Below are 19656 nucleotides of genomic sequence, written 5' to 3'. Positions count from 1 at the left end.
CTCTACCATGTTGGATTGGGTGAAGCCAAAAGGCAAAGGCACAACGTTAGTCCTAGTCATATGGCTTATCATTTTGAAAAGCTCTCCTCACCAGAAAAGGATTACAGATGCACAGTAAACAAAATTAAGACTAAAAAAGTCTTTGACCAGGCTAGAGTATGTTTGATAAATGTGTATGGTCTTAAAACAGAGAGGATAACAGAGTCATAGATTAAAAAATAATTTAAGGATATTAAACTGGGGTTCTTAAATATTACTTTACATTAGTCTGGATTTTGGCCTATCACTACAAATTTAAGGTTTATTTTGTTTCACTGTACATATATATATATACACAAACACACACACACACATATATACATAAACATTTCTACCTTTATTTAAGGTATTATGTATTATGTTTATACAACTCATTTAAAAATGTAATGCATAATTAAGAAATATAGATTAATAGATAATCATCTATACCAATCAAATTTTTGTTTATGTCACCTTAGTTAGGTTTTCTATCTATACAGAGATATATTTTAGTTAGATAGATAATCTTCAACACTTCAAAAATCTATGGAACATGGCATTTAAAATGTTTTAAGAACTTAGACTTTTGTCAACAGTGAGACATGTCTGCTTCTGACAGTGCCAATCTACTTTAAAAGAATGTTGGACATCAAAGAATCCCCTTATGGAGTTTGCTAGGCATTTGGTCATGTAACTGCTCTTGCCTGAACTGCTTGATGGTATGTTGTATATACTGGACATGCAGGACCCGCACAAAAATGACTGCTGAACTTGACTAAAGAAGGTGAGACAGTCAGTCCTTCAGGGTTCCTGCTTCATGAAGGTGTCTGCTGGACATTCTACAGTACAGAAGAAAGTGAATGACAAACTACCAAGATAGGTGAAATAGTCTTTTAAATTTCTTGCTTCATTGAAGATGGATGCCCCAGCATTACAAAAAAACTCTGAGTGACTGTCTAGGCAGAGAGACATCTCTGTCAATTCTAGAATTTTGGAAGTTGCTTATAACACAATTTTAGTTTACTTAGGTAATATTATATCCTTCTGGAGGTTTTTTTTTATTAGAGTTGAAGACTGGATGGTTTTAATGCTGGTTTTTCCGTAGTTATGATAAAAGATAAATTAGATATGAAACACTAGACTCATAATGATAGGATAGATGATAGAATATTCTCTTTATTTTGCCAATTACAAATGGACTGAATATTGTAACTATAATTCTTGCTTGGTACCTAATTTGTATATGTAATTTTATTCTTTTAAAGTTAAATATTTCCCTTTATTTAGATAGAAAATGGAGATGATGCAGGATGTCCTTCTGTGTATGTGTTGCTTTTATTTATTGGTGAATAAAGCTGTTTTGACCAATGGCTTAGAGGCATAAAGACAGTTGGGACATCTGAACAGAGTTAGAGAGAGAGAGAGAGAGAGAGAGTAGGTAGAGTTGAGGAGATAATATGTAGTTACCGAACAAGCAGATGCCAAAATATTTCCAGTAAACCACAGCTTTGTGGTACTACATAGATTAATAGAAATGGATTAACTTAAGACGAAATTGTTAGCTAGGAATACACCTGTGTCATTGACTAAACGGTATTGTAATTAATCTAGTTTCTGTGCAATTATTTGGGTATAGCCTCTGTCTATACCCCTTTCTCATATTGTCACTCCTTCCTCTTCATGACTGAACTCTGGGAGTTCAGCCCAGTGCTAGAATGCCAGTCCTTTTTAAGACCACATGCCTACTGGTATCTAGAACCTCCATGGAAGACATGCTACATATGGATTTCAATAATTAGCTTCGCTCTAGAACCAAGAAAGGAGCTATAGGAAATAGTTAAAAGACTAACATATGAAATAAGACAGCTAAAACAGAGACTGGAAGTCCTTTCCCATCAGGGCTACATACAAGAAATAGAACATGTCCCAAACCCAGAAAACCTGAATAGGACAACACAAGAAATATGAGTGTTATGTGAATGAGGGACATAAGACTCAAGACCTAGAACTTTGTGAACATATATCTTTCCTCGAACTCACCAGTCCATTTCAATTCTTGAATGCGCTTATCATTTCTTAAATAAGCAAATAAAAACAATAACAAAACCCAATCAAACAAAAACCTCTCTCTTTTGTTTGAACTGTGAGTCCTGTTTTCTTAATTTCCCCTGAGAAACAAGGACTTGATGGCCATATAGGTGCCCCAGGATTCAGATTCATCCTACAATATCTTGATGATATTCCACACACAGTTTCAAGGGAGTACATAAAATTCTCTAATATCAATTAAGGAGAACTTCTGCGAAAATGCATTTGTGCAAAAATGAAACTTCCCTTCAATTTTGCTTTCGTAAGTACAGAAGGTAGGTTCTACAAAGCTTCCTATCGTAAATATTCAAGGCTCTTTCTTCAGAAGCTAAGAGATCAGTATAGAAAATGGACCATAAATAAGAGACCAAAATGCACAACTGGTCTGTATCAGAGCATTTTTATAAAGATGATCTAAGAATTTTCAGCTGACACCACAGAGATGCAGCTCCACCCATACTCCCTTTGATCCTACCCTTTCAACAGGACTGGATTTTTGTCAACCAGTCCTGCTCTTATTTGCCAGTTCCTGATTTGTGTGATTTAAATGACAGAGCTTAAACATCTGAAGATGGCTACACTTGCAGAGATTATGCTTCCCTTCCCATACTGCACACTAGCTGATCTGTGCTTCTGAGCTTCTTGTGATACGAATTCCAGGCCAGGAAAGGACACACAAAAATCTTACCCTAGATGTACATATGTCTTATAAAAAGACATTCCGCCATTGTTGCTCTGTGTTACTGATGTGTGCTTATATACAATCAGCCTACTACCTTTTCTATACCCACCAGTACCTCCTTCATTGCCCTAATAACTGGTTATCCAGTCTACAGAAAGTATTTCTATATACCCTTAGAGAATGAGGATGACATTTGTAATACGTGTGCTTCCTTTAGTCATTGTGGTGGTGATAGTGATCTTCACACAAAGCATCCGGCACTCTTTCCTTACCCTCACTAATGCTCTGATGCAAGCTTTCTTTAGCAAACTATTTTGTACTTTCCCAGAAGATTGCTAACTCTTAGGATAATATGTCAATAATATAATTCCTTTATTTTAAAGAAATGATTTTGACTTCTAAATGATCTTCATTGTTCATTCTGTCTGTGATTTAACAAGAGGGGGAAATATACTGCTAGTTATTCCTTAAGGAAGTTTGGGCACATCTACAAGCACATGCTAGAAGAAAGGAGTGCATCAACGCCAATGTGAGCACATAAATAGAATATGGTTTATTTGAGTTTCAGTTTGTCTGGGTTACTAGGCAAAATCAATAAATTTCTCTAGCATTCCACTAGGTCTTTTTAAAAACCAGATGGCTTAATTGGATAATCAATGATGCTCTAAAGAGATGACACTTGGTGGCTCAAACAGAGAATAAAGGAATGGTTCCAGCAGTGTGTTAAGCCCTTGCAAAGTCCAAATATTTATGGCATTCAATTGTATTGTCAATTTCAAAGTGATTGCTTTTGTCCACTGACACCACTAAACAACTATTTCTTAAAGAACTGTATTTACTCATCAGCTGATGCAGCTTAAATTCCTTAATGTTTCCATTTTAAGTGAAAATCAACACTTATGAAATTATCCCAATATCTATTACAATTTTCTTTTTGTTGTTATTTTATTAAAGAAAGTAAAGAGTTAAAAATTTTTAAATATCTGTACATAGAGGAGAAGGAGGAGATGGCTCAGCAGGTAAAGGCGCTTGATTCCCTTTCAGAGGACTAGAGTTTGAATCCTGCACCTCTACCACGCAGCTTCCAACTGCCTGTAACTCCAGCTCCAGGGAAATCTAAGACACTCTTCTGGCCTCTGCACACACTAGTAACCATGCACATGACTTCATGTGTGCACACATGTACACACACATTGAAGACAACTTTAGAGACAAATCATTATATGTATTAAAGGTGCAGGTCCATTCCCATGGAGTCATTCAGCTTTGTGGCCATTCTATACAGCTAAGTGTGGAAATAAATGATAAGTCACTGGGCTTGCACCTACATTTTAAGAGACCTCAGCAAAAGGATGGAGTATAACTATGATTTTTTTAAGTTCTGTCATTTTTTTAGATTGACTCAGGATATCATATTTCAACATGCGATGTCTATATTGTGTTGCTTGAATGGAAATAAGGTGTAGTAATAAATTATAACTCGCTGGTTCTAAAGCTACAGAGAAACCCTGTCTCGAAAAACTAAAAGAAAAAAAAATGATTACTCGCTGCTGCGTTTTTATTTTCTGGGTTGGTTCTTAAGTCTGAACTTCTTTACAACTTAGGAGAGTGCATAGAATTTCCAAGGCACATCACTCCAATTTTAAAGAAATCAAACATTTTATGCTAAGTTATATCAAAGTTATCTATACAGCTTTTCTATCATTTTGTTTCTTATTGAAATGATAAAATGTTGCTTTGCTGTATGAATTTTCATTAAATTTTGGGAGTTTCTTTCTCTCTTCTTTTTCTTTTTCTCTGTTAATAAAAATAGATTATTTTCCCATACACAATATTTTGATTATAGTTTACACTCCCTCTCCTCCTCTCAGTTCCTCCCCACATCCCCTTCCTGATGGAAGCACTTTCTGTCACTCATTAGAAAAGAACAAACTTCTGGAGATCACAACCAAACATGACAAAAGAAAATGTAATAAAATGAAGCAGTTGCACGTAGAAACCCAACAGAATCAGAAGAATCCCAAGAGAAAGGACAAGAGTTAGAGAACCCCTCATTCTCATATTAAGGAATCCCATACAAGTATTAAGCTTATAGCTATAATACGTATGTGGAAGATATTTTGCATATCCCTATAAGCCCTGAATTTTCTGCTACAGCCTCCTTGAGAGCTCATGAGCTTGGGTGATTTAGAGGGCCTTGCAATCCTAGTATCCTCCACCTTCTCTGGCTGTTACAATCTTACTCAGGGTTCCCTGAGATCTGAGGGGAGGGAGTTGGTGAAGATAGATATCTCATTTAGACTCTCTTTCCATGCAATGCTTAGCTGTGAGTCTCACATGATGACTGAATAAGATGCTGATCTTCAAGTAAAGCAGAATATCATTAAGAGTCATTTTATTGATCTCGACTGGCCATCACTTGTCTCCAGGTGAAGTTTCCAGTGACAAGTTTTTATTTTTGTCATGATGTTGCGGGAGGTACTCCCACTCATCCAGCCTATAGCCGCTGAGATATCAGCCCATTGGGGCGTGGTCTCTCTCCCTTTAAAAAAGCGGCCACTTCCCTCTCCTCTCTCTCTTCACTTCCTGCTCCGCTGGTGACTAGACTCCCTTCCTAGTTGCATAGAGGGCTGTTGTCTGGGACGGCGATCTGTAAGTTTTTTTTCCCCTTTAAATAAATACCACCCTATTAATCATGATTCCAAACTGGTGTGGCATTGTTTGTGACTTACGCCTTCAGCATGAGGGAGAAAACAGCCATTGGTATCTGGAAAAATGCAGACTGAACATGGCCAACAAAATAGATGCAGCCACGAGAGAGGGAGAACCAGAGAAGAACTAGAGTACATGGGAAGAGAGAGGGACAGGAGAGGAGACAAGGAGAGGGAGAAGGACCAAGAGAATGAGGATCAAGAACATCACGAGTAACCAGTGCTTTTAAGTAGTATTCATTGTCATCATTTCATGTAGATACTGTCCTTTCTACCAGTTAGCACACATATATAAAAATTACATATAAAACTTCAATGAGACAATAAATACAAGACAATGATATTATAATAAAAAGCTAATATATATATAATAGCTATATATATATAGCTTTTTATTATATATTTATTATATTTGATAGGAATACATAATTTCTCCACATTATGGTTAGGATGTACTGGACAATATGTGCTATAGAGAAAGAGTGGTCCAGTCAAATACTCCTGTGACAATGCCTTTTCATAGAACATATTATCTTCTTGTACTCATTACCATTCAATTCTGTGGTTTCCTTTAATGTTTTGGCTGTATGTGTTTCAGGCTTCTCTAAGATTTGGGAGTCCAGTTGAGGAGAGGGTAGAGGAACTTTATGAGCAAGGGGGGCTCAAGATCATGACAGAGATATCTACAGACACAGTTGACTTGAGCTCGTGAGAACTCATGGACTCCAGACAGACAGCTAGGGAATCAGCATAGGACCGACTTAGGCCCTTTGCATCTGAACGATGGGTGTGTAGCTTGGTTTCTGTAGGGTCCCTTAAAGTGGGACCAGGACCTGTTCCCGATGCGTGAACTGGCTCCTTGGAACCTATTCCCTATTGTGGGATGCCTTGTTCAGCCTAGATGTCAGGCGTAGCGGGGGAGTTTGGTACTGCCTCCATGCTTTGCTGATTCCTATGGGAGGCCTTACCCCATCTGATTGGAGATGAAGGAGGAATGGATAAAGTATAGGGAGGGGGATAGAGCGCGGGCAGGTAAAGGGAACAGGAGGAGAGGAGGGAGGGGAAACTGGTTGAGATGTAAAATAAATTTAAAAAATGATGAATAAATACTTTTCAAAGAATAATTCTGTAACAAAAAGCATTTCTTTCTTCTTGTTGTGATTTGGATGTAAAACGTCTCCTCAGAAGGTTCAGGTGTTGGGTGTTTTGTTCACAGGTACTGAGATAAATATATCCAGAAAAATCTGACCTGGCCAATGGAGCAACCACTTAATGCTTTCATGATACGGCATTCATGAGAGGTGGGGTCTAACTGAGGGAAGTATGCTATTCAAGAGTCGTCTTGGATGTTTCACTCTGTGCTTGGACCCTTCCTTTTCTAAACATCCTGGCTGCGCTGTAGGTAGAGATTTCAGGACATACTTCTGCCTTGTTCAATCGTGCCCCAGACCTAAAGACATGGGATCACGGATGGGGCCACGCTTTGAAACTTCTGAAACTGAAATCAAATAGTGAGTGACCTTCTTATTTTTGTGCTCAGATATTTTCCACAGCAACAATCAGATACATTTTTTCAGTCAGTTTTATGCATACTGTTTATGGTGTGCTACTCACTTAAAAATCCAAAATAATTCACAAACTTCCGTCCACGGCATTTGCCACCATACAGTCTCAGTCAGATTCTGGATTTGGCACCCTTGTCAAAAACGACAGCATTTATTATCTGCAGCAGAGAAAGTAAAAATGTAAAGCAGCCTGTCATTTCTTTGCCATTGACTTTCCAAAGGTTAGCCAGTCTGGCTTCCGTCTCTGATCAGCGCCACACCTCTTTGCCAAGTATCTTCAAGCCTCCCATATTCTGACAGGAGCAGCCGTCCTTCTGTTCATAACTTGGCCGACTCTCATTTTTCATGGTTTTCGGTGAAATATCACATCCTCTGTGAAGTCTTTACAAACGATGCCTTGTCATTTCAGAGAATCATATACTTTCTCATTGAAGCATGGTTTTGTCCTTGCATATTCAGTTTCTATGATAGTTTACAGATCTGAAAAAATGCTTGAGAGTGTATAGATGTTATTCCAAAGAGAGAGACTAATATGTAGAAAATACCCCAGAATACTGTATTAATGCCATAACATGTACTTTCAGGCTAAATATTCTATCAATACATTTAAATTCTACATTGATCACAGTGTAATACAAATATAATGTCTTACTGATTGCCGAGAAAAACAAAACAAAAGCTCTTATGTGAAAAATTAATTGCAAAACACATTGTTTATTGGAATATTCTTCCTTTGCCGTCTTGTATCATTGAACCTGAATTCAATATGTTTCTACTGTAGGCTATGTTTACTGGAATCAAACTACATTCAGCTATGGCTAACCTGTCTTTGAACATATGCTGTAGGCTGCATTTTAAGGGAGCAGTGGGCACCAAGCTGTGAGACTAAACTTTTATCATCATCTCTATAAATCAAGATGAAAGCTCTAGACGTCCTCCGGTGGGCCTCACACTGGCTATAGGAAAACAAAAAGGTGAAATACTTAGAGCATAAAAAGCAATTCCAGAAACAATTATTTGGCATTAGCAGAGTTCCATTCGGCAGCGTGGGCTTTGTTGTTGCTGTTGTGTGTGTGTGATTTCATTTTCTTCTTCTTTTCTTCTCTTTCTCTCTTATTTTATTTTTACAGACCTAGATGATGGAGAAATAGGAAGGAGATAACTGCAGGCATGCTGCCAAACTGTGTCAATATTACACCTTAAAACAAATTTCCTCCCAATACAGTATGTTTACATATATCCAGTTTTCTTTGAATATAAGTAAAAATCTGTTCTAAGTTTAAGGTTATATTGCTCATATTTTTAAAATATTCTTTATATTATTTGGTTACTTTTAGAATATTACAAATGAGTCCTTACCAAAATAAAGTGGTATTTCTTTCATACGAGGGGCATGAAAAGAAATGAGTTGACATACACAGTGTCATTAACCAAATTTTATTTTACATAAAAAGTCCACAAGTTCTAAAATCAACATGCACTACAAATCCATGTATCATTTCATACAATATCAGTTCATTAAAAATAAAAATTATTTGGTATCATCTATGGGTAATAGATCAATAAAACACCATTTTAGTGTTTGTTATATTTAATAGATAAACATTAAAATAAATATGTGCTTTTCTCATAATTATGCTTTTAAAATGGTATTTTTAGTAATAAAATGAATTTTTAATTGAATTTAATAAAACATTGATAGAAGACTGGACTTAATCCAAGTGTAAAATGAAAATTAGAGTTATGTTTCATATTACTAACCTCTCTACACATTAATGTAATTTAAATGCTTTTTAAGTATAGCTTATATACACTCTATTTTAATATTAGAAGAGAGGAAAATAGATTCAATTAGGATTATTGCATTGAATTTCCACAATGCAAATGGTATGATTTTTCCTGAGTTTTTCTGAAGGTTTTCACTTGCTTCTCCATGTTCTGTATTCTTTTTTCCTCTTCATTCTTTGATGACAAATAGAGAAAAAGAGATTGGTAGAATTCTAGGAATTGATTTTTAATTTTATAATCTCCATGCAGTCTGACTGATATGTGTCCTTCCTTCAGGATCCCAACCAAGAAATGAAGACACATTCTCTGGCCATCCATCCATGCTGTATAGTAAAAATATCATGAAATGAAATGTGTATATTGCCAACAAAAGTAGTGTGCTAGACACCCAGGCAATACTTTTGTGTGATTCCAGTTAGTCATTTCAGTCGATTCCTGAGTCATTTCTAGATAGGGGTTCAATCTTGACATGATGAATTCAGTAATCTTTGATGACAAGAGACAAAAAATTCCTTAGCAATCCTTCAATTAAGGAACTATTTGATATTTTACTAATTGTGGCTTCAAGGGAAAAATATAAAATTGTAGAGCTAAAAAATAAGTTCTTTTATGAAGCATAAAATTAAAATGTACTGGATAGGAGAGTAAAGCAAATTATATTGGCCAATATATTTATGTCAAATATTTTGCCACTATTATCCAAAGGAAGCTGTCTGTAAAATATAAAACTTCAGGGATGAATTTGAATTCAATTTTATAAGAAAAGAATTTTAGTATATCTGTGTTCCATTCAATATTTGTGATAGACACTAATGCTTTTCTTGCTTTTGCTTATCTTAATTTCAAATTTAATTAAACTTCCTATAGATTTTTAAAAATTTTCTTAATCTGGTAATTCCATTCTTCTGAAATGCAATGAGTGCTGGTTCTACCCCATATAAAATAGCTAGTAAATCTTGGATTCTTAGAAAGAAGTTTGCATATTTTAGAACATTCAGTCAGCAAGTGTCAAAAACGGAAATTACACGACATGTCTCTCTACGGTCTCAATGTTTGTGTTAAAATGTCTTTTACTTCCTGAATGAAAGAATCAGTATTTTTTAGTGATGACACTTCTGATAGGTACTCATATGGGTTCATCCCTTAACACTTAAACACCCAAACAACACTAAAGGATCTAAACAAATTGTATTTATAGATATATGTGACAATAATAACTAAGAAGCAAGAGGCCGGGTATTATTTTTATTTTTACCTTTTCAATAAATGGGAAGAGAATTTTTCTGGCTTACAATTCCATCATGACAGGGAAGACAGGGCAATGGGAGGTTAAGGAATGGTCCAGGAGCAGGAGGTCAAATGGTCATGCTACATCCTCACTCAGGAAGCCTCAACTTGCTTTCTTGTCTATCATGGAAGTGCACAACGCTATCTTCTACTAAAATGTAGATTTTCTAAATACACCAAGGGGAATGGTGACATTTAATTTTATTTTTCCTCCTCTTCAAACAAAACTCCAATCCGTCAGAAGAGAAACACTTTCTTCAACTTCTGCCCCATGACTTCCACCATATCCTCAAAGCATAGTCACAGACCCAAGGCTTACTTACAGGTTCTTATGTCACTGCCCTTGCTCCTTTAATAGCACATATTATTTTAGTGGAAGGGGTATTTGAAGATGCTGGATCATAAATCCTTCAAAGCAATACTGCCAGGACTTCATACAGCCATGAGTAACCATCCCCTCTCTGTGAATGCTTTAAAGTAAAAGAAAAACGGAGTTTGTTTATAGCTAATGTCATGAAAGTGATAGTCATTAAAGCTATTAGTTACTGCTTTCTCTTCTGAAAGAGAACAGATATTAACCCTACAGCCAAGAAGATGTATTAAAGAACTTCCAGCTCCTGGGGCCTTGCCCTGCAGTGTGTTGCTTTTCCTACAGAGTTTGGCAGGGGACAAGCAGAGAATACTGTTCTATTTTTAATTTTAAACTTTTAAGCAGAAGGCCATCAAGAATAATCTGCTCAGTAAACATTTGGTCTTGAGTCTTAGCATTTCTCTTCACACAGCAAACACGATCACAAATGTTAAATGTTAGGGAAAAACCAATGGCATGTGTGTTTTACCAAGCGATTCCTTTGCCAAGAATATATTTAGTTTCTTTTCTGATTCATTTGAGGGAAGAAATGATAAGCATGGCTAAATGACAGTGTGGTCAGGCTTAAAGCAAGACCCTTCTAGCTATCTAGGCACAAGTTCAAGGGCCAGCTCTGCTATTTACTGGTTGTGTGACGTTGGACATATTGCTTGTAATAAATTATTAGGAATTCCATAAAACCAAATACAATAATAGTGTTGATGTATGTAACTGTTTTATATTTCTTTAATCCCCACACAACATCTTGACAGCTTTAGTGAGTGCTGCCATAAGGATTACTGTTATTTTTAATACTAGAAACTGAGATGTTTGTTGTAAGTCATTAGAATTAAGCGAATCATGTGTTAACAGATTTTATTTTCAGACTAACTGCATGTAAGGAACCCATGGTAAAGTTTCCTTTTTCCTTTTTTTTTTTGGAAAATATGTCATTATAAGGATATCTTTGCAGATTTTATACTCTGTATTCTTAACAACAATTTCATTGCCAATTTATTGCGTCTTATTTAACAAGTCTCTTTTCTTCATCATTTAAAATACATTCATTGCCTATCTACTGCTATGTGTTTGACATAAGCACTTATTTAGATAACACTGTGAAGAGATTATAGAGAAGGCTGTGGAAACACAGGAAGCAGAGGGGAAAAGGAAGTCAACCCCCAGTTCCTTGTTACTGTGCATGGAGCAATGTATTTCATCCTGTTACATTTTATTTCTGCTCTCAGTACGAAGAGACGAGGTTAATACAGTTTCCCGCGAAGACCTGACAGCTATTCTGTTGATTAGTTTGGTGTTACATTGGAGCAGTACTTCTGCAGCCCAGAATAGTGAAGGATGACTTAGCTGAAAAGAGCAGGCGATGCACCCTGCAGAGAAAGGTCGGTGATTCTGAAGCAGACAGTGTGGTGCCACTACTTGCACATATATGCACCGGTAAATGCTCTGGAAATTCCCACATTAGAGCGGAGCTCCCTAAAAAGGAAGTGATCTTTCCCCTCTCTAACAAAGCCCAAAGCGATTGAGCAGTAGAAGCTAATTTTACAGTGTGCTTCAGTTTGGCTGCCGTCTTCTGCAGTACTTGCTTGCCGCACGGGTGCAATGAATGAGATCTTGTTTTTTTTTAAGAAGACTTTTTTTTTTTCTGCTTAGAATACATTTATTTAGCAGTAAGAAACAAGGACTTCTTGAATTTTGCATACAAATGGATGGAAATAGAAAACACTATCCTGAGTGAGGTAAGCCAGACACAAAAAGAGGAACATGGGATGTACTCACTCATATTTGGTTTCTAGCCATAAACCAAGGACATTGAGCCTATAATTAGTGATCCTAGAGAAGCTAAATAAGGAGAACCCAAAGAAAAACATATACGCATCCTCCTGAATATTAACCTTCAGCAAGCGATGAAAGGAGACAGAGACAGAGACCCACATTGGAGCACAGGACTGAATTCTCAAGGTCCAAATCAGGAGCAGAGGGAGAGAGAGCACGAGCAAGGAACTCAGGACCATGAGGGGTGCACCCACACACTGAGACAATGGGGATATTCTACTGGGAACTCACCAAGACCAGCTGGCCTGGGTCTGGAAAAGCCTGGGATAAAACCGGACTCTCTGAACATAATGGACAATGAGGACTACTGAGAACTCAAGGACAATGGCACTGGGTTTCTGATCCTACTGCATGTACTGGCTTTGTGGGAGCCTAGGCAGTTTGGATGCTCAACTTACTAGACCTGGATGGAGGTGGGGGGTTCCTTGGACTTCCCACAGGACAGGGAACCCTGATTGCTTTTCGGGCTGGGGGGGGGACTTAATTAGGGGAGGGGGAGGGAAATGGGAGGCGGTGGCTGGGAAGAGACAGAAATCTTTAATAAATAAATAAATTTAAAAATAAAAAAAAAGAATACATTTATATGGTGTGTTTTGACCCTTCCCTGTCCCCCAACCACTTGTCTCTCCAATGTCATGTATTCTTCTTTTATTTTTTTAAGAATATTTACTTTACATCCCGACCTTAGGTTTCCATCCTTCCTCTCCTTAGAGAGGACAAACTATAGATCAAAGGTTATGTAGCTGGGTTGGTGTCCCACTCCCTCCACCGGTAGTCTGGTTTGGTTACAGGTGTGTAACCCCCTTCTCTAAGAGTTTTAGCTGGGTAATCTTTATGGATTACTGGGAGTTTCTTTAAATAACCCTTACACAAAATGTACCAAATATCATTGGAGAGAAATATACCCGCCCTCAAGAACTCAGTGATTATAGTTAACCTAATATAGTTTCTCAGCTTTCTTCTGAAAGTTGCATAAAGTTGTAATAAACAGAGCATCATAATACAAGTATCTATTGGAATTACAAATTCTAGGGAATTCCTATTTTATTGTCTACTGTCTGTCCTCTCTATGGGATGCCTTGGGTAAGGGTGACACAGAGATTGTTGAAGTGGCTTTCCTATGGAGTCTGATAGCCTTTTTTTGCAAGAATTTGATCTTGTCTGGACTGCTTGATATTATGTTGTACGAGCTAGACATGCAGGACCCACAAAAAATGACTTCTAAACTAGCCAAAAGAAGATGGGAACAGTCCTTCAGCATTCTTGCTTTATTAGAGAACTGTCAGACATTTTATATGATGTAATATTGCAACATATTGGTTTATTTATCCATCCTCTGTCTAAAAATATCTTTGGTGCTTCAAAATTTGGAGACTTATGAACAGAATATTAAATATATTCTTTTCCAGATTTTTCAAGGATGTCTTTCTTTGGAGTATCTAAAGATCCAATTGTATATCATATATTAAGATTTTCTAGCTTTGATAGAAATTTCCTTGGACTCCTACAAAGCTGCTTCTTGCTTTCTATGCCTGTTTTTTTTTTTTTTTTTTTAAGATTTACTCTTTCTCCACCTCCTCACATCTACTTGTTATTGCAGTGTTGATGTTTTAGCCATTATTATACATATTTGGCATATCTTATTATTGGGTGAGAAACTAATTCTTTAATGGCACACAGGGAAAGCATTTATCCTATGTTGTTTTTCATTTGTACACCATCTTATTAAGGTGTCTGCCAAGATAATTATTAATTATCTCTTACTTGCTCTTTTTGAATTTTCCATTTTTATTATAATTACTAAATATCTATGATGCACACATTCTGTTTCTGGATGGGAGCAAAGGGAATGAAGTCAAAATGTAAAAAATAAATAAATAAATAAATAAATAAAAACAATTACCTGAATTTCAATTTATTACTGTGTCAGTTATACAAGCAATATATGGAAACCATTGGATTATCTTAGCAGCCCCCGGAACTAAATATCTCTCTGTACTTAGCTCATTCACAGTCAAACAATGAAAAAAATAATAATACACATAATCCAGACTCTCTGTCTTTACGTGGCTTATGTTTTTTACTCTATTACTTTTTTTTACAAGTTTAATATTTATTTTATTACCTTTCCTCCTTTAATCTATGAATGTCTGTACTCTGACTCTTGAAAGACCCCTTTTATTATTTTAAATGATTTACTTCTTTTTATAAATCTCTATACTTTTTTTTCTCTCTCTCAAGCCTACATACATTTTTTAAATACTCTGTGACCTGTTTAGAGGTTTAGTTTTGTAAGAATCTGTCTTTATTCTGTATTTGCAATTATTTTTTAACCAGGAGTGCTTTTAAAATGCTAAGTGGTGTGGCTGGAACTAAGGCTGCTTTGCCTTTTGACTCTGCCCAGTCCAAGATTGCAGGGGTCTGTTCAGAGCCAGTTCTCCAAGCCATGCTCACAGCCCCATTTCCGGACACACAGCAGATTTATATTGCCCTGAAGCAAATTGTAGCACTCTGATCACAACCCCATTTAAACATTCAGTCTCCTGAAAGAGCCAGAGTTGTTTGCACAACTTGCAAGAACCAGGAAGCCTTTTTAAAGGAACCATGCAGTTTTGCTGCTACTGCTGAGTAAGGAAGCCTTCTCTTAAAGGAACTGTGCCTCTGCTTGCTTCTAGCAAACAGAGCAAATCTGGGGAAAAAATATGTGACTACCAAGAAGCTGCATTAAACTCTTTTTTTTTTTTAATGTGTCTTGAATTTCTTTCTATATTCTGTCAGGTTTTCTCTGAATGTAGTCAGCTGCATGCTGAGCGCCAATTTGTAGTTGGAGACTTCTCATTTATTTCCTGGCTGCCCAAACATGAAGTAATCATACAGAAACTATTTTAATTACAGTATTGTTTGGCCAATAGCTTAAGCATATTTTTAGGTGTCTCTTATATCTTAAATTAACCCGTTTCTAATATTTTGTATTTTACCTCAAGTCTTGTGGTTTACTGGTAAGGTTCTTGCATCTGTCTCCATTAGCAACTACATGGCTTCTCTGTGACTCTACCTTCTTTCCTCCTTTATCTGCTTGAAATTCTTGTCTGACTCTATTTTGCCCTTCCATAGGCCAAAACAGTTTTATTCATTAACCAGTAAAAGCAACATATATACAAAAGGACTTCCCACACCAAGAGAGAATCTAGGGGGCCATAGAGAATGTGGGGAGAACAAGTGAAAGATAAGATGAACTGAATTTGACACAAGAACAAGCAAATGCAAGGCTGCAGAAAATTTCCACTTGCTTATCTCCACTGATTTGGCTCATTTAAATTACTCAAAACCACCTGGTTTCCCTATATTTCTAAATCTATTTGCTCAGGTGCCTTTGCTAATTCAAACATAATATCTTACATATTATCGAAGTCATCATAATTATGCAAAGCACAATCAGTTGACATTTTAAAATATTGTATTTAATTGAATTATTAAAACATAATTTTAAATGAAAAAACATATATTTCTTTTTTCTTATCCATCTATTTATTTATAGTTTCATATATACCAATAAAAACACATAAAATATGTATGCTGGCTGCTTTTACATCAGCTTGACACAGCTAGATTCACTGAAGAAAAAAAACCTCCATTGAGAAAATGACTCCACAAGATTAGGCTTTCAGAAAGCTTGTAAGGTATTTTATTAACTAGTGACTGATGGAAAAGGACCCAGCCAATTGTGGATGGGAGCCACCTCTGGACTGACGTCCTGGATTCTATAAGAATGCGGACTGAAAAAAAAAAAAAAAAAAAAAAAAAAAAAAGAATGCGGACTGAGCAAGAAAGGTGGAGCAAGCCAGAGAGCTGCACTCGTTTTTGGCCTCTGCTTCAGCTCCTACTTTCTGTCTTGACTTGCTTTGATGATGAACAATGATGGGGAGGGACAAACTGAATGAACCCTTTCCTTTCCAAATTGCATTTGGTCATGGTGTTTCACCACAGTAATAGTAACGCTGACTTTCTAATGCACACCCCCACAGACACATATACACAATATATATTGTAATCATATTCATGTCGACACACACACTATTTTACCTCTAAACCCATTCTTTTCCCACTTAGTAGTCAATGACTATATTATGATGTAATCGGTTCAATCATTAGGTGCTTAGAAAAGATATTTTCTTAAATGAATATGCTGTCAAACTACCCTCTAACTCCCTGTTTTGGTGGTATTTTCATCTCCCCGAAATCATCCCAGATCTTCTTTACTTCACACCCCAGCCTCATTTTCTTTCTTTCTGTCTCACTCTAAATAAAAAATAAAAAAATAAACAAAACAAAACAAAACAAAGCAAAAGCTAACACACAAAATATAAACACAAAAACAAACAGAAGCACAAGCACAAACAAACAAAAAAACAGAGGTAATACAAAATTCAGACTGAACTACTGATGAATAAAAAATAAAAATACAAAAAGCTGATCTAATTTCAGTGGCAGTCCCACTTCAGTTTAGGTGGCTGATGAACATTGTATGGTGAGAATATAAGAAATAGGCTTAAAGGTATGAATGCTTCTTTCACAGAAGTTCTAGGATGAGACACTGGACCAGTGACAGTTACAGAATAGAGTTCAAAAGACAGGTCGTAAGAATGGACAGAAAGACTGTATAGATTATTGAGGATAGAAAATACTCAGGAAGGTGTGGTTATTTAACTCATTTGTATAAATAAACTAAAATAAAAATCACACATAAAGATTTTACTTCTTGTCAATTCCATCTCATTTAGTAGAGCCCACTGAAACAATAGATCCTTAAGGAAACTATGACAAGGCAGAGACATTTGTGCAAAAATATGAAAATATAAATATGATAGACCTAGTATTGAGCATTTTTGTTTGACTAGTCTCAGGCATGATAAGAAATTATTTAATATAATTTTATCTAGCCCTGTAGATCATGTGTCATTATTAACCTCATGTCCCCAAATTGGAAACCATTGCCCAGAGACAATATAAAAATATTTCAGACACAGAATACATTTTGTAGTGCTAGGCTCACATTTATGTCTGAGTGACTCCAAAGCCCATCTTTGTAATAGCTATGCTGAATGGAAAGATGAGCAAAGTAACAAATGTGGCACCCAGGAAGACACCAGATGTAGTGAAGTGGCCTCCAGCATTTAGCTGAGAGTATTATAGCAAGATATAGATCCTATGTAGAGCACATTTTCAAATGGAAACGAAAAATGTTAATGTCCAAAGAGGCCATTAGCTACAAGGCAATTGGTTGACATTGACATTAAAAATTTGCATATAAGGACACATTTTCTATGTCAGAAACCATAAAATCATCTTCCTGTTACCTTATCACAAGCCAGTCTTCTAAATATGGGGAAATTAATGAGATTCCGTAAAGGAACAGCTGTTAGGAATTAATTCATTCACATGCTATCTTGAAAGGAAAAAAAAATGTCATGAAAAAGGAATGGTTAGCAAAGTTCTACAATTACCCCGTATATGTAAATGTAATTTCACATTTTTTCACAAAGTAGGTCTATTTGATCTTGTAGCACAGATCTAAAACTGAAAAAGAAATTAATTGAAAACAAAAAATGTTGCTCAGGGCTGAACCTTAGTGCTCCACCCAACCACGCAAGTCAAATCTGCACTACTGAAATCCTGTTAAACACTGTTCTTATTGCCTTTTAAGGGAAATTATCATTTTAATTTTTGAAATGAATTCATGTACTATTTCTTGATATAAAAACACTAATGGGTAGATTTTTTAAAAATCAATGCATTATTTTATCACACAAAAGAGGGGTTAGCTTATTAGTTTAGGTGGAAAAATTCTCAATAACCATAATGATGGATCATTTTTTTTTCCTCTGAGAAATGATAGAAAAATTTATTTTAAAGGTGGCTGCTGTAATTTTACAGGAAAATAAGAGGTCTTTTTAAATGATAATTTCATCTTATTACCATTTGAACAGCTTTTCTAACAACCAAAGGAAAATGTATCTTCATCTCTTAGTTCATAAATCTATAATCACCAACACCATGCCCATACAGTAAGATGAAATGAAATTTTATAAATCTTAATTGAATAATGAAAGCCTATAACTCCAGTGTAAAATATCACCAGGAATTGAAAATGAGTTGGGGCTTGTCTTTTAGAACTCTCCCCCAAATTGTCACTTTTCTGTTTGGTTTACTAAAATGAAGATTGAAATTAGAACTTTCTGGGGAAAATAATATAAACATGAGCCTGTTTCAACTTATATGATACTAATTGCCTTCAAGTGGTGAAAGAATTTTACTCTTCATTTCCATTCTTTGGACAATTTTAATTTCAGGTGTCCTCCACATTTTATGAATTCAAAGTGTCCATAAATATTCATGAGTACAGATAAGTTTCTAGTGGGCTATCTGGTCACTCTAACTTCTACACAGTTGCTTTAATGATTTTTGTTTCAATAATTCCTGTTCTATACATCTAGTGTGTGTTGCAAAGTCAAAAGAAATATTTCAGTTAATTAAAATGTTTTGGAAATAAAGCAGACATAGCATCACTAGCAAGATCAAGAGTTATGAGCTTGAGAATCATTCAGAACTTTAATACAGTGGAGACTGAAGAGAACATGAAAACAATAAGCACATCCAAAATGTTTATGGTAAAATCTAATGAAGAGGCCATTATAAAAACAGTGAAATCAACATTTCTTTTAGGGAACAAAACCCCAAAAATCTAAGCAAAAGCATGTGTAAATGAATGTTTATGATATTGTGAATGTTAAGATAAAAGTCATAAACAATTCAAATATTACTTCAAATCTAATGGATTGACAGAACACATTAGGAAAAGGAAATAAAACAGATAGTTATGAATGAATGAATGAATAAATGAATGAATTGATGAATGAATGAATGACTAGAACTGGGAACAAGTGGTAAGGGAGGAGTTTTTTTTGTGGAAGAATATAGGCAGAGCCAGCTAAAATTAAGGGGCATTTGAATAGTAGTATGGAAACCTAATAAAATAGGAATTTCTTAAAATATATACATATATGAAGGGAATCTAAATGAGTTTGCCAAATAATGTGTGTGGGGGGGGGGGGTGAGACAGAGACCCAACTGTCCTTCTCTTGTCACCAAACAAAGATTCTAGTTCCATGATCAGATTACATGTAATTGATTTGTCAGCCAAAGTAACTCCAATGGAATCCCCAAACATCCAAAGCTGATGCCAAGACTATAAGTTGCTCTCTGCAAACTGATAGCAAGGCAACATTGCTAAAGATAACATCTACACAACTCATT

This window comes from Microtus oregoni, unplaced genomic scaffold (genome assembly GCF_018167655.1).
Source record: "Microtus oregoni isolate MIOR12 unplaced genomic scaffold, Mior012 000004F_ref0000308, whole genome shotgun sequence".
Classification (NCBI taxonomy): Eukaryota; Metazoa; Chordata; class Mammalia; order Rodentia; family Cricetidae; genus Microtus; species Microtus oregoni.
Note: the sequence above shows the minus strand (reverse complement) of the source record.